Source organism: Acanthaster planci, linkage group LG16 (assembly GCF_054643075.1).
Source record: "Acanthaster planci isolate LZ-2023a linkage group LG16, COTS_SCS, whole genome shotgun sequence".
Lineage (NCBI taxonomy): Eukaryota > Metazoa > Echinodermata > Asteroidea > Valvatida > Acanthasteridae > Acanthaster > Acanthaster planci.
Genome location: NC_141792.1, coordinates 9325939 through 9341512, shown reverse-complemented (window position 1 = coordinate 9341512; position 15574 = coordinate 9325939). Strand labels below are relative to the sequence as shown.

Genomic DNA, 15574 nt, shown 5'->3' with positions numbered 1-15574 from the left:
ATAAATGATGTGAAAGTGATGAGTGTCCCTCTTGATTCAAGAATTATCCCCTGGCAAACATATAGTGGTGAGTCTCCCCTAGTGACACTCAGGGCGCCATGTCGTTCCGAGTGTTAGCAACACGTAACAACAACCCATCTCCCCAAAATGACAATTTTTTACGTACGTTCCAACGGAAGACCCCAATTCTATTGTTCTCCCTGACCCGAGGTCACACACCGTCTTCCCAGATACAAGGTCTATTTTTAGAACATACATACAGATACCAGGTACTCAATTTAGAACAACGGAGCGCCTTCTCGTGATATAAATACAATTTACCAACGAGTTCAATAGTCAAATGTGAACGTACTTAATACTGAAACTTATTTGTTGCTGAAACCCTTCCACTACAGATGACAATAGTGCGTTGAAGAAAGCACCTTTAATGTCACGTGCTTTATCAATGGAAACGTCATCATCTCGTCACGTCAATGTCAGTGTTGTAGTTTATAACACCAGAAGACCAGACAAAATTAAAGCAGATACAAGACCATGCACAAGACCAGTCACAAGTAACAGGGTGATTAATTACCAATATTTGTCAAAGAACTTCCCTTTCAAGATGTCTGCAAGGTTTGAATCCAATCGGACATGCACTTAAGGAGATATAGTTCTTTGACAAGTGCACCTTTGATGTCACGTGACTTGTCACACGATGACGTCATCACCACATGAGGTCAATTATCATACTAACACATCTCTTCCTAGCTACCTAAAGGTTTCAGCCCAATGGAATATATACAATAGAAATTAACATTGGGTTCACCTCCCCACAACAAAGCACGGGGTAGGATTTGAAGGATTTAAAAAAAAAATGTTCTCTTGGTGTTCCATACAAAGTGATCTGACTTCAGCGCCACGCGTTTTGAAAGGAGTCAGCCACAGCCATGAGTATGCCTGGTTGTAGGCCAGAAAATAAACAGTGATAAATAATTGAACTTAAAAAAATCGGTCGATGACTTTTGAAGACTTTTTTAAAGGAAGGTCACCCCTTACAAGTAGTTGTTTATGCCCCTCGCAAGTTTAAAATATCGATACCTACACTTCTCTAAAAAAAGACCGTTTTGTGGCACCGATTTATCTTCCAAATCTCTCTCAGACACAAGCTGGTATTCTTTTTGCTCGCCTAAGCGTGTTGTTTCTACAAATCTTCAAGTTAATGGGCCACAAAATGCTCTATTTCAAAGAGAATTTGAATGCAATACAAATTATGGTTTGGCCCACGCAAGCAGTTTTTGGCCTCTTTACTGGCCTGCAACCCTATGGACTGTGCATGTGTGTCGTCTTTGTTACAGGCAGATGTAACGTGTCCACCCACATAAGAAGCCACTACACCACCCGATCCGACGACCCACCACTACCTAGGCCTGTGCAGCAAAATAGCTATGCTCTACAATGCTCTAACTGTGATGCCAAGACATTATCGTATGATGCAATACAGTGGCCAAACTTGTAAGTGACGCTTGTTCGAGCCTTCTGCTTGCAAATTTTCTTGACGCTGATTAGCCTCATTTATAAGTGTGCCAATGTATTGCATCATACGAGAACATATTAGCATCACAGTTATTGCACGCTATTTTTCTGCACTGTGTAAGTTACAAGTAGCGGTGGGTAGTCCGATCGGGTGACTACACAGTGTATGTGTACAAATGAGATTTTCGATTACGGGAATATCGTAAGGTGTGTTTTTGTCGTCGGCTCTTCATCTGTGTGAACGCAACGTTGTGAGAAAGCTAAATAGGCCTTCATATAAAAAAATGAACCCCCAAGACCTTTAATAGATATCGATTACTGTTGATACTGCATTAAAATGATTTCTAAAGTTCCCTTTACACTGTTGAAAAGCAACTAAAGCAGGGACCTTTTCAGACTATTTCACATTCTGGTGTAGCTGTACACAGACTACAAAGTATAATTTGCTTGGATACAGTTGTTGCCATCTCAAGCGTTGGAAAACTTGTAGGCAGTTTCAGGAAGCAAAATTATTTCTGATGAGGTTGCATAATCAGGTGTGAGTATGCATTTTTTTAAACTCTATTTTGAATGATTTAATTAAGTGTATATAATCGCCATCACCGGGGGAATTAAAATACTATTAACAAGAAACTATATGCATACAAATTATTACAACACCGTTTTCAAATCAATGGTTTGTTTGTGGAAAGACTAATGAATACATCGAAACTAAATCTTAAACTGTGGGGTGAGGAAGGGGAATTGGACAAAGTTAAAGGAAATGAGCAAGAGTTGGAACTGTACATTGTACTAAGAAAATAAAACCCATTGAAGACAACAGCTGGCTACATGACTTAGGTACAACAAACAAGAGGTTGGACCACAAAATCAACTGATACGAAACTAAGAAACATTTGAAGTACATAAATAGGTAACGAACAGGATATGGTCATAAGAATTATGTATCTCTTGGTTCGAAAGAAGGGTACTGATATAGCCCTTGAATGTCTTCAGGGAGTATCATCTCTTTAAAATATACGTCAACCAATAGTGTGGGAAATTTTAAAGTCGCTGAAGGAAAACAAATTGCTTAAAATAGCCCATGCAAACAGCATGCAATAACAAAGCTTAGCAGCTGTCCACAAGTGGTTTTTGCATATAACATCATATGGAAAGGGTAAGCTTTATTTAAATGGAATCAATATTGATCCCCCCAGAAAAAAGTTTGTTTCCATGCTTTAAAAAAGTGGTTTGCCCGCTGGAAAAAAATCCTGGCGACACCCGTGACCAAAATGAATGAGCGCTGTCCATGAAAATCATTCGAGTACGGTTGGTGGCACCTGTTTAATAATAACCTGTTTGCAGTCTTCATTTAGTTGTCTGAATGATAACAAAATGAGCCGTTGTCCAATTCATTATATTAGCAGTGGGAACAGACACAAAAGAATATAGCTAGCAGGTGGTTCTGGCTTCCTGTCAAGACGTGTTGCCCCAATGATTGCCAGAATCAAACTAAATGTCCCCTTATCACAGAATATTCAATTGTTTCGTGGAAGCGAAGCACTGACATTTCAATCACCTTCTACACCAAAGAAGGCAATGTCCATGTCGAGGTGAAGTCTTGAATTGGGTTGCATAGTTCCCATTTTCTGTTTAGATGAAAAGATCTTGGACAGACAGTGGGCGATTTAATATTTCAATTTTGGACGAAACTGGATTACACGTTCTCCCAGGATGAAGACTCTTGCCATAGGAAGGCTATTTTGAGGTCGATTTAAATTTTTAGTTTCTCGTCATTTTTATGTTTATAAAGGAGGCGGTTTTTTGGTAGGTAGTGCAACTTGTTAACTTTTTGCTGATATTTTTGTGTTTAACGCAGATGAAACTAAGCTGGAAATCTCGTTCGTAAGAAACGTCAAGTAAAAGGTTTTAATGTGTTAGAATATCATTAAAACAAATATCACAGAACACCTGTGCATTCAGTCGGTCCATCCTTATTTATCTATCACTGACCATCGAGGTGGGGGGCAATCCCACATCCGCCAAACCCCATCCCCTCCAAGGGCAGGTGGCATTTCTCTTTCTGTTAAATATGATGAGACAGAGACGGTATGTTTGGGACTTTTCCACTTTTCTTCCTCCCCAAAGCTTGCAATAGAGTCTGGAGAGCAAATCACTATGAAAATATTAGTACAGATTTCGGCTTCAAAAATCCAATTGATTAGATAACAAAGTGGAAAAACATTTTTTTCAAATGCTGCGCGCCACCATGACAATCGGCTCTAACAGCAGTAGGTCTAATACGCTATGGGTCGAAAGTGAAACAATAAAATGCAAAGCATTAAACGTGGTTTCAGTCATTTCCTGAGTCTTATGCTTTAATGGATTGCACACGGTAAGTACACTTTAACACTCTTCAAAATGCAAATTTACAGCGAATTCTATTTCAATTAACATATCTTAACTCTAATGGACACAACTCGGGCACTATTTAGTTTGAGTAAAGTTTTGTTTTCATTCCACTGAACCTAATTTCAATAGCGCCAACGTTGCAATGTTGCCCACCATGTTTCCAAATGGCTAGTTGGTATTGCGACGAGTGTTTTACTGATGCAAAGGAAATCCGCTTTTTTTTTTTTTTAACCTGAACGAAGTTTTAGTAAGGAAGGTATTGTTCCCGAGAAAAACGACGGTTCCATGTAACTGCCCTATATGTTACAAAGTCAGGCTGCATTTAAGGGAGACTTCACTCGTTTACCACACATGTATACACAAACACGGCCTGCGCCGTGGAGCACAAACCTTTTTATGGAAAGTCACAAATCGGTAAATATGACCTAACAAGTTTGCAATATGGACGTAAGAACACACAACGTCCTCTTCAAACAGGTTTCGCCATTTCTCTTTTGTTTGGCGTTATTGCAACGATTGGTTAATATGTTTTTGACAATGAAGTTTGTAATGTGAATCAAGTCATGAGTCAACAGATAAGTATTGCTGAAAGAAAGCACGAACATAAATAAAACCTGCCAACCATAACTACAGTTCAGAAATAAACCAATGCGCATACTACTTGTATAGATTCAGTTGGAGACTATAGAGACTATTAAGACTAGCTGGAGAGCAACTGTTTGCAGACATTATTCTTTCTACCAAGTAAACAACAAATTACACTGAGTTTTGCATACGTATAATCGATAATATCAAATGCGGAAAGAGTCACGAGTGACAGCTGTATAGTTATGTGGACCGTGCATTGTTTATTCTGCAGTGCATATCAACGGAATCGTTCCAGGAATTTTATACGTAGTTTCAAGTCCATTAAAAAATGTTTAAGGAATTGAGATTCGGTTGGGCGATATTAAACGAGATAATTATAGTGCTACCAAAGTTTGAAACATTTGAAACTACATCACATTTGTTGCACCATGCACAACCACAACAACTTTGGAAGGATTAATTGACAAGGTGTAATTACATATGGACTTCCTGTTTTGGTGAGTGGTATGGAGATGGTATTTAAATAATTCATTCTCACATTCAGTCATTTTATGAAAAGAAGACTGAAGGTTATGATGTAGGTATATTCTACATGTGTGTGTGCGCGTCACCGGACAGTATAATCGATTTTCGTTTTGGGAAGGTATACCTTTAAAAGCGTCGGTCAATTTGAATAGCTTGTTTACGTACGTGCAAATCAGGACTCGCTACGAATACATTCGGCACATCAGCTCTGAACTTTTTACTTATAACATGAAACTTATTTTCAGCTATTTGCGTCTTTATCTCGTCATTTTAACCGAAACCGTTTAATTTAGAACCCGTGCCCTGGCAGAAAGACCAGTTGCTGCTTACAGTTTTGTGCACAATGGCCCACAACTGCCGTCCTAAGGACAACTGCGTTGTACCTTTATGTTACGGTTCTTCCTTGTGAGAGACTAAATTAAATTGACTATCAACCAGCCTCCCCCCTTGCAGTTTCAGAAAAGAAAGACATTCACACACTATACTTCGTTTGGTTCATATTGGTTAAACCTAATTTGTGTTTAACTCTGCGTAATATGTGAGCAGCTATGGTCGGAAATGCAAACTTGTGAGCTCAATTTGATGTCTTTTATGATACGTAGAAGGCTGGGGGTTGAACAATTCAGCCGAGTAATAGAGACTCTTCTTCGGTGTTACACAATAAACAAACGTAGAAATCAATTCCATATCTATTACTACATGGTCCGACGTCATTAAAGTGAATCTGCTTTTCATGTGGGTGATCGCAGCCTTGGAGCATGACGTTTGTTCAACTGCATATGCAATATAAACTGGAGATATTTTCTCAAACTAAACTCTTCTTGCACCACAGATTCGAGTGGTGCAGAGGTTGTTCTGGGGATATCATGAACGTCCAGTATACGCTGTAAAACTATTTCATTCCTTCGCCCAGTACCAACTGTAATCTTGTACAATCATTATTGAGTTGGTTTTGATTTCAAATCCACAGAGTTTCGATACAGAAAATGTTAGTATATTGTTGGAGAGTACACCCAAAGACAAAAACCGACAGATTGTGTAAATTATTACATTACTGCAATGTCTTGCACAAGCCTGCGCGTATGTAAAATATACATACAGGATATGGGGGTAATTTTATTTCTCATGAAAGGTTCTGTAAATTTTCGCTTAGAACATACGTACTTAAATGTACCTAATATTTTCGCCACACAATTAAGCGGTGAAAATTGAGCGTTTTTACGTGTAATGACTTGAGATTATATTTACAAATAGGTCATTTGGGAGACATTTTGCGGTAAATTTTTCAGCATTAGGTAGACATTGGCTTTTAGGGAGACATTGCAGTGTCTGCCTATTTGAAAGATGATAGATTAGGGTCTAAAATGAAAACATACAAAGTTTGGTTCAGATCAGATTAGGGAATATTGAATAGGGAATATATATAATTTCGAACATGTCAATACTTTACAAAGTATTTTTGGGTTAGAAAAGAGCCTCTAAGACTCGTTTTTTGCAATTTAACACGGCAGAGTGACCAGTCATTAAGGATAATCTGGTTACCAATTCTGATTGATTAATGACTTTTAAAATAAGACATCGACTAAAAACCAAAGAATCAAACAAAGCGAAACAAAACAATTCATCAGTTTCAAAGTGTTACCGAGCGGATACAATAAGAAATAAGGGTTGGGGAAGGCAGCTAGTTCCAATGTTCAAATTATTATAAGGTGTATTAACGGTATTTAAAAATGACAGTCAACAGGGGTGATGACGAATAACTGTCTGAATTACATGGAATTTTGTTTCCTTCTTACAGGTTTAAAGTTAATTGTTGGACAGCGAGCGACTCCCTTACTGTAATGTGTACCACATTACCTAAATTACCGGGAATGGTCCATGTATTCATCAAAAGAATATTATTTACAATATGATTACAAGTATAAAACACATTATGTACAAAATAATAGTTTACCATTGATAATACACTTCTGTTTTTTAGATAAGAGGTATTCGACTGTTAATTTTGAGTTAATTTGTTTTTGTAATCTCACAAAACTCAGCAAAATAACCCTGAAATAACCCACCCTTGAAAGTCCATACAATGATAATACTAACCAAGGTAAATATTATGAAGGTTTCGTTTCAATTGTAGTTGTCATAAAATAGGATTATGCTTGGCTGTTCCCTGCAGCATGAAAGCTCACAATAGAGTCAATTGTACAAGATTTAATTCACTTCATGTGTGAAACAAATGTCCAATTATGCACAATAAAATTACCAATTTCTTAACTAACAATCATCCATTGTTGTGAGATAATTCTTCAAGTTCATACAAGTACAGTAGAAAGCCGCTATAGCGAAGTGCCGAACGTTGCGTTGCCATGAAGAATAGCGCCCGCCCATGTCTAACTAAAGTGCACCCTCTTGTGATACTATGGTTCGCTGTTTTTTTGTGTTTGATGTTTTGCCGTTGCATTCACGTTTTAGGTTTCTAGAAATGTATCTATGAATTATTTTTGTTCTTTATTAAATCTGGAGTTACAAAATTGATAATTAGTTTTTCCTAAAAGTCGTGAAGCTACCGCTCAGGATCGATCTCTGATGCATGATCTGGCGGTAGGTTTTTGTGCACAAAACAATCGGAGACAGGGATGATTTTCGGTACAGCTGAATGTTCGGTATAACGGTGTTCGGTATAGCGACATTCCACTGTAATTACATGTAGCATGATGGAATGAAAATCAGATCCTACAATATTGTGTATTGGTACAACATTAAAACACCGTTTACCTATCCAAGTTTGTACCTATCCAAGTTTTTTTAAATTGCAAGTCGCCAGTTGGACTGCTTGTTCATGCCTCCCGTAATCTGCAGGCTGCTAGAAATGTAATGATATCAGCAGAAGCAAAAAGGGGAAGTTATCTCTGGCCTAAGTTGGATTGAAATTAGCAACCCGCGCGTTTTTACTTGACAAGAAACGCAGAAAATACGCAAAAAAATGTCCGGTATGCAATGAGAACAAAAGTGAGGATGCAACACGTTCAAATTCAGCGCTTAAAACCCGGGGTGGGACTGTGAGAAAAAAGTATTAGTCCGCAAGAGGGCGCTAGTCAGAATTATTTATGCACGGCCAGGCTCCGCGAAAGTGCAATACATGATGCAGTTGAAACGGAATGAAAGGAATGAAATCAAGGTGACCATGTGACTCACCGACTGAACAAAGAAAAAGGACCAGCGTCAGGTGAGATAGAGCGAACACTCGACCTGGTTACACTCACCCCCTGATTTTAACGTCCCTAAACATGAATGGCTAAAACATCTACGAACTAAAGACACGGTTCTCTCCTCACCCTGATGACCAAAGTCGTTGTGCAGGCTAATCAGGATTTTAGACATTAGACAAAAAGGAAGGACTACTCGTTTTAATGAAGTACCAATGACAGAGTCATGAACTTCTCGGTGGAGGACAGTGTCCTCAGCACACTATTGTCAAGTTTAAGACGCATGTTCCGGACCATTATGTCCGCCATATGGTGTCCGCAGGCCCAATATGTCCACCCCATTGTGTCCACAAGCCCATAATGTCAGCCCCACTGTGTTTGGAGGCCCATTATATCCGCCCCATTGTGTCCGCAGGCTCATTCTTTCTGCAATTCAGTATCCTTTATAATGACATGGAACATACCGGTTCTACTCTATGAATGACTCATTTTCTGTCTGAATATTCAGGTTCAAGGGATGACAGTGACGGGCCAGTCACACAAGTGAAACTTATAATCGTTTTTGCAAACTTTGTCAGTCTTTCGTATACATTTGCTTGGTGTAAAAAAAGCAGACAGTATTTGCAGTGTGCACGCTTAGAGGGATCATCATAGAAATAGTTTAATAAAACCTTTGAAATTGCACCTTAGGGTTTCAATCGAACTGGTGGAAATGTTTTGGCAACTTTAACCCATATTTTTTATTTTTTTAAGTTTTAATGCAATGTGCACATTCACAAGGAAACCTGTGATTCCACTGAAGGCAATCTCAATGTTGCAAATGCTCGGTCAATTTTAAATGTTTTTATCGTGTAACTCTTGCAACTCAAAAAGGATGTCAAACAATCTTCATACATCAAAGAAGAGTGCAGAGATGCACAAAAAGTGCTTCCAAGTAAACCTCATTTTATGGATCCTTTAATTAAAACGGAAACCCTTAGCTGACTAATAACGCTTCAGGTGAACCAATTTATGTTCAAACATTTTAAGAGTAATATGTTAACCGACACGTTTTATTGAGACTAAGAACAGTAATAAATCAAGGCTAATAGGAACGGAAAACGTAGGTGCAAATAATATTTGTGAGTGCACAAGAACATTTTTGAAAGTGAACAAATACATAAAGAGTGCATAGCATACCAGAAAATGAAATACAATTGAGAACCCCAGAATATGAACACAAACTGCAATCGAATCAGACAGAATTTTCATGACATCGGATATCAGCTTTTCAAACAAACAAACTCCAGAATCTGTGTTGACTATAAATAACAGATGTAATAGGTTTCAGTTTTGCAAATTTAACCATTTTTCTTTATAACCACACGAAAACATTGAAATCAGGAAGGTTAGTTATTTTACTTTTCAAACCTCTCTAGCTCAGGACAACCAGAAGCTAAAACCCAGGAATACTTCCTTTCCCGGCCTTCGTTTCGGATTTATAATTATGAAATTTTAATTTAAATATCAGCACTACTAACCAGCAATGATTTACAGCCAATAATAAGGGAAAATGATGGTGCAAATGACATTTTGATCCCAAAGAATAGTTCTGAAGTTAAAAATTCATAAAGTATAAAATGTACTCAAAATGAAAGTACAGTTTGCAACCACCGAATACGATTTGCAAACTTGACGTGAAAGTAATACTGAACCTTGATATGCTTCAACCTGCAACGGTAATTAATTTTAAAGAACACATTAAACAGAATATGAACTGGCTTGACAGGTTTCAGTTTCTTTACTTTCACTACTGTTAACAACTAAATATATCCCGAGTTTTACATGTACTGTGGGAGCATGAACCACACGAACATGTACCTGTACACTTCCTCCAACGGTCGAGAATTTCCTTGCACCTGCACATGCACGTGTACGCCGCGGTAACAACCCGCAGTATACTGGATCGGTTTTGGGCATACAGAACACGAACAGATCGCCCTGCGCAGAAGTATCAAATAAAACTCATGGAATTCTAACCAAAATGTACACCGTGTGGTTGAGATTCTGGCCTGTCGTATGCAGTGTCTCACTGTTTTGGGAGAACATCTAAAATTGAGAAATGTTGTGGAAAAAGATAAAGTGATCGATTGAACATGCAAATAATTTATCATCTTAGTAACAACTTTGAGGCTAAATTTCAAACTTATTTCATGTTTCTTTTCCCAATTCTGTAGTGTTTTATTCGATTTAAACCTTCTAGGGCAAATACAAAGAGTTTCAATCCGTTTATTAACTTTGTGCAAAGAAGTCTTCAAAACGAGAAGGCTCAACAGAGGATTGGCAAGTTGCTAAGGACATTTCCATACGGTTCACGAGGGTCCGGCCGTGGGTCAAGTAACCGTCTCCCACGGTCGAAGTCGTTAATTTCCACTCGTTGAATGGGGGAGAAACATAGGTGTAGGGCGACTTGTTACACCCCTTTCCTATACACTCACAAACACACAATTTTTCTGCAACTGGGGACCCCCTATTTTTCCTCTTTTGTTTTACTTCAACTCTTTTAAAAGACCACCCATATGTTTTGTGCACAATTTTTATTCGGGGACCCTATGTGAATCGGGGACCTTATTGTCCTCTATTGTTCAGGGTCCCCAATTGAATGCAAAAACAAACTCACACTTACTCATAAAAGTAAAGCTTTTTCTCATGAACTGCATCTACTATGTACATGTATGTGCATTTCCATGAAACCCATTACAAGGAATTATGCACAAAGTAATCCGCACAGAATCATTTTGACCCAGAATAAGTAAACTTTTGTTTCATTGGTTCATTTTTCATTAGGAACATGACCCAACACTGATCCGTTGTGGAAGAATAACAGCATACATTTAAATACCTGCAAGGAATTTTAAAAAGGGAAAGCTTTTGAAAAAAAATACCTGAGACTTTATTGATTAACAATGGCATCCTGCGGACACAATGGGGCGGACATAATGGGCCCTGTGGACATAATGGTCCGGAACAGACGCTCAATCTGGCTCAACAAAACCTTGAGAACTGAATTCGTCCCAGATATTTTGTCTATAAGTTATCTGAACTATGATACTACAAATATTGGCTAATATCCGGATAATCCTGTTGTAATTTGGCTAAATGAGATCTAGATAGAAATGGAAAAGAAGAGATGGTGGCAAGAACATCTGCCTGGACTCGACCTGGACACAGTTCACCAACAGTGTTAAATATCTTAACTTGCAAAGTTGCAGGCAAAGAAGAAGCACTGTACATGTCTTTTCCTGCTATCACTTCAGAGACATTAGTTTGATCCCTCTCTGTGTAATTTTGACGAGAGAGTCCATCTGCATTGGAGTTTACACGACCAGGGCGATATATGAGGTTAAAATTGTAAGCTGCCAAAGTGGCAACCACGCGTTGTTCAGTAGAACCAAGTTTTGCAGTATCAAGATGACTTAATGGATTATTGTCTGCCCTGACATTAAAAAATGAACCATAGAGATGGTCCTTAAACTTCTCAGTGATAGCCCACCCCAGTCTTAATATTTCTAACTTGCAAGAACTGTAGTTTCCATCTTTTTCTCATTTCTCTCGCAGGCCTCGACTGGCAAAGGTCACCACCTTCTCCTCACCTCTTTGAACTTGAGACAAGACAGCACCCAAGCCGGACAAACTCGCATCTACATCAAGTATGAAAGTCAGCAAATGTGAGAATAGGAGGTTTGACGAACTTGGGTTTAAGTTCTTCAGAGGCAGCCTGACAAGCTTCTGACCACTGGTTTCGTAACATTTTTGGTGGACAACGTTGTGTCTTACCAACCACAGCATGAAGCGGTGCAGCTATCCGGCAAAGCCCTTGATATACCGCCTGTAGTAGTTAGCAAAACCTAGGAAGGAACGCCGTTGCTTGGTCTTGCGAGGCACAGGCCATTCAACAATTGGCGTTGTCTTCTCAGATTTGGTAGCAATGCCATCTGCAGATAGAGTATGATCCCAACAGTCGATTTGCTTGCAAAATAGATGACACGTTGAGGGTTTACGTCTGAGATTATGTTCTCTTAACTTAAAGAAAACAGTGCCAAGATGATGCAAGTGCTCATCGAAGGTCTTTGAGAAGATACAGACATCATCAAAAATGAGTTGGTACATAAGGTCACCCACACATCTCCTCATCAACCTGAAACGTTGCAGAGGTGCCACAAAGACAAAAAACGGCATTTGGGTATACTCAAATAATGCAAGTATGAAAAGTTTAACAAAATATGCACAATTCTGCTTTGTTCTAAAATCACAGGAAGCAAATGCAAAGAGTCACATCAACTACTGTACATTACCAATAACAAAGAAGAAAACAGTTCAAACGGCCGCAGTGTGAACATGGAGTCCCACTGCTCTAGTGGACAGTGCTGAGCAATCAGGCATCTGACGACACAGACTCTGAAAATGTTCAACACGGCATACAGAGCTCAGGAAACTGCCACAGTCAGACAATGGAAGTTGACCAGTCGAGCAGCCAGTTCCATGCACAGTTCAGCAAGAAACAGCACAAAAGTGGCTAGAACATTTCAAGTAAAGCACATCGAACCAGTCATAATAGCAGGACGACAATTGGAACAGTACTGCTGTAGAAAATAACTCTTCGGCAGCTATCAGGGTCTTTTGATGGCAAACGGACTCTCCGAGGCTGCAGCACTTGAAGGATGAAGGTGTAACAACAGTGTTGGTCAAAAACACCACTGTCTGCAGAGGACCGTCAGAAGATGTAGATCAGTAACACCTACGGAATCAAACCGTCTGCACCGATCCATTCCCTGTTTGTGTTCGACTGTCGTTTACCCTTCATATTTGATTTTTGCTCGCACCCCAATTAAAAGTGAATGAATTTCAATCCTGCTGACTACTCAGAGTGTTACCGAGCAGATCCACTCAGAAACGAGGACTGGGGGACGCAACAAGCTCCAGTGTGCAACTTTGTATAGGGAGTATCATCAAGGGTATTAAAAAAGACAGTCAACAGGCATGATAAAGATTAGGCCTAACTGTCTAAAAGTTAAAGAAAATAAATAACTATTAAAGTACATGACATTTTGTTTCCTTCTTTCGGCGTTAGACGCACTCTCCATTTTGCCATACAGCCGAAAAAGACAACGACTAAAGTCCGCGAGACTTTCGTCTTCGAGTTGACGTGGGGATACAAGGCTTTGGTTAATGACTGCACTGTCTTCGGACTAGCGGTGATTCACGTTTTACCCACATGTCTCCTTGGGGCGGACAACACATAACTTCCTCTTTGGCAACGTCTCTGAGGTAATCAAGTGCAGTGCTTATCTTTTCTTGGTCAGACAAACCGAATTGACGAGTATATGCATTTAAGTCATTCTGCCATTCTGATAACAGACTTTAAAATCTGATCCACAGAGTGCCGCAGAAAACCAGTAAACTTTGTATTGACTGTGACAGCTCTTCGATACCGTAAATTTTGAAACGCATCAGCTAGCGTATCAGCGAGGGCCTTGTTCGACTGCAGAATGGCTTCTGCCACATTTTCTGGCAGGGCAATCTTTGTGTGTGACGGCTCAACTAATAATACGAATCTTTATTAATGCAAATAGGCATATATATCAACCTCTTTCTCAGGTGAGTTTTGGTAAATACAAAGTCAACCAAAATTAACATATACTAGTCACACTATGCACAACAAGGGCGACCAATTGTTAGAAATATAAGCAGTTACCAATTTACAAACACAAGCCTTAGCCACAAATTATATTTCACACCAAGGGGATAAAACAAAGATAACTGGAATATTGAAGAAATCTGGAGGTCAGTGTATACTGTCTATGACGCCATACTGTGACCAGACATGTCATTCTAAGCCGCCCCTGGTAGTGGGGTGGTACATCCACCCTCCTGTGATAGAAGACAAGGCACCCTCTAAGCAAACTCCCCCAAAAGATTATTCGGAAACCGGATGCCAATCAGATGATAATTTAATTATTTGTTGCTTTCATGTCCGAGCTTCTTCACGTAAACTATATCCAAGCTTCTCCCAGTAAATAATCCAAGCTTCTTCACGTAAAGTATTACATCCCTGTACGAAAAATAATTACATAATGTTTAAACCCAAGATACTTATTGTACATAAAAATACAACATATTTACTACATTTATAAAGCTAGTGTACACAATGTGGTTTGGTAAGGTGTGTAACTAAAAATAGAATTAACACTTTGTATTAAATTAACCTGGTGTGATGGCTTGGCAGTGATGTAAGTGCTGCAGAAACTTGAAGGGCAAGTTCCTCCAAAACCTCGAGCTAACGCCAAAACATAATTCATAAAAGCGGCATGATAAATAACATTCTCAATAGCACAAACACAGGTATTATGGAACTGCAACATAGGTATTTGCATGGAATGAACACTACATAAAATCTACACGGCATATCCCATCTGGTAAACTAAGCTAGCCGTAGAAAACAATGACAGCCATGACCCACCAATGTAAGTCGTACACAGCCCTGAGTTCAGTGCACAGTGCGATCTCATACTCACGAGGCCTGCTGTGCACTCCACGCCCTGCGTAAATGCAACACAACGTGCAATGTGTATGTAAGTACATGTATAATTATAACGTATGCGACACAGCAATCTACCACAAAAGAATCCAAATACTATGATCATAAAACCACTCAAAAATGAATTAAAATTCCATTATCCTTGTGTACTATGATTATAAGCCCTGTGAGGGTTCCTAACAGAAAAAGGAACAAAGAGTGAGGAATTTTGGAGCAAAACGTTCTTACCTGGGTGTTGCTGGATCAGCGGCGAAAAGGCTCACGCTAGAGAGTTCTTGAACGACCAACACCTATAGAGAAGGCACTGTTCGAAGTGATTTTGAACATATTGCTTTGCCATTCATAAAAAAGTGTGATTACGCTCAAAGATTAACTGAATGCTCGTGCACTGTAGACATTTAGGGCATGAAATTTGTGAGCCACTTGGTGGAAATGTAGTACAAGTCGCTAGAGCCTTTATACAATACCAGAAAGCAACAGAACGCCTCCACATATTTTTTTCCTGAATCAAATCAATTTTCATCAGGATGTCAAACTTAGTGAGGCATGCATCAATACAAGACACTAGATTTGATCTTTCTAATGCTCGAGCAAAACAAACTTGCATCGTTGAAATGGGCTTTTAAGTCATATTGGTAGGCAGATCACATGGTGTACATCTAGTAGTATGGGCCCACCATTCACAACTTGTTTCCAACCATAATTTCACGAAGACCAGTAGGTATCTCACCGAGATTTGAAAACAGACCGTCCACATTATTTTGTTAACCAG

The 15574-nt window shown here is 39.1% G+C and overlaps 1 protein-coding gene across 1 annotated transcript in view; it reads left to right on the top strand.

Annotated features, from left to right (window-relative positions):
• LOC110982661 (monocarboxylate transporter 13-like) overlaps nt 1–13806 on the top strand; it is a 43990-nt gene extending 30184 nt beyond the window's left edge. Inside the window, exon 7 of the mRNA XM_022241246.2 lies at nt 11823–13806. The gene's annotated coding sequence lies outside the window, so the exon portion shown is untranslated. The remainder of the gene's footprint in view (nt 1–11822) is intronic.
• Nucleotides 13807–15574: the final 1768 nt, after the last annotated feature.